The sequence below is a fragment of the Micropterus dolomieu genome, linkage group LG03 (genome assembly GCF_021292245.1).
Source record: "Micropterus dolomieu isolate WLL.071019.BEF.003 ecotype Adirondacks linkage group LG03, ASM2129224v1, whole genome shotgun sequence".
NCBI classification, from domain to species: Eukaryota; Metazoa; Chordata; class Actinopteri; order Centrarchiformes; family Centrarchidae; genus Micropterus; species Micropterus dolomieu.
Genome location: NC_060152.1, coordinates 34,169,273 through 34,170,378, shown reverse-complemented (window position 1 = coordinate 34,170,378; position 1,106 = coordinate 34,169,273). Strand labels below are relative to the sequence as shown.

At 42.0% G+C, this 1,106-nt stretch overlaps 1 protein-coding gene across 2 annotated transcripts in view; it reads right to left on the bottom strand.

Moving 5' to 3' along the window:
- nek11 (NIMA-related kinase 11) overlaps positions 1 to 1,106 on the bottom strand; it is a 110,561-nt gene that overhangs the window by 63,623 nt on the left and 45,832 nt on the right. The window lies entirely within an intron of this gene.

Sequence of the window (1,106 nt, the reverse complement as noted above, 5' to 3'; positions counted from 1 at the left end):
AAAAAGCTCACTCCTAATGAGCTCCACATGAGAAATTGTTAATGAACCAGAGTAATTAAAGGGTGGTGTGAACACAGGTTTTGGCTAAAATATTCGCCGCAGGTAAACAGTTTACCACGTTCGCCGTCTTAGTTTAGCGTGTAAGCATGCTAACATTAGCTGACATGCTGATGTTCAGCAGATAAACCGTTTACCACGTTCGCCGTCTTAGTTTAGCGTGTAAGCATGCTAACATTAGCTGACATGCTGATGTTCAGCAGGTAAACGGTTTACCACGTTCGCCGTCTTAGTTTAGCGTGTTAGCATGCTAACATTAGCTTAAATGCTCGCACAAGATCGCTTCTCTAACCTTTGGGCCACCACTGCCCCCAGCGTGTTAGCATGTTCACATTAGCTTACATGCTGATGTTCAGCAGATAAACCGTTTACCACGTTCGCCATCTTAGTTTAGCGTGTAAGCATGCTAACATTAGCTGACATGCTGATGTTCAGCAGATAAACCGTTTACCACGTTCGCCATCTTAGTTTAGCGTGTAAGCATGCTAACATTAGCTGACATGCTGATGTTCATCAGGTAAACGGTTTACCACGTTCGCCGTCTTAGTTTAGCGTGTTAGCATGCTAACATTAGCTTAAATGCTTGCACAAGATCGCTTCTCTAACCTTTGGGCCACCACTGCCCCCAGCGTGTTAGCATGTTCACATTAGCTTACATGCTGACATTCAGCAAAACCGTTTACCATGTTCACAGTCTTAGTTTAGCGTTTTAGCGTGTTAGCATGCTAACATTAGCTTACATGCTGATGTTCAGCAAAACCATTTACCACGTTCACTGTCTTAGTTTAGCGTTTTAGCGTGTTAGCATGCTAACATTAGCTGACATGCTGATGTTCAGCAAAACCATTTACCACGTTCACTGTCTTAGTTTAGCGTGTAAGCATGCTAACAGTAGCTTATTATGCCGCGGTTAATTTACCTCGGAAGTTGGAGATGGGAATGACGTCACATGATAAAGTACCTTGTACTTTGTACATAAGACAAAGTATCTTTTACAGTACATCATAAGACAAAGTATCTTGTACAGTACATTATAAAACAAAGTATCT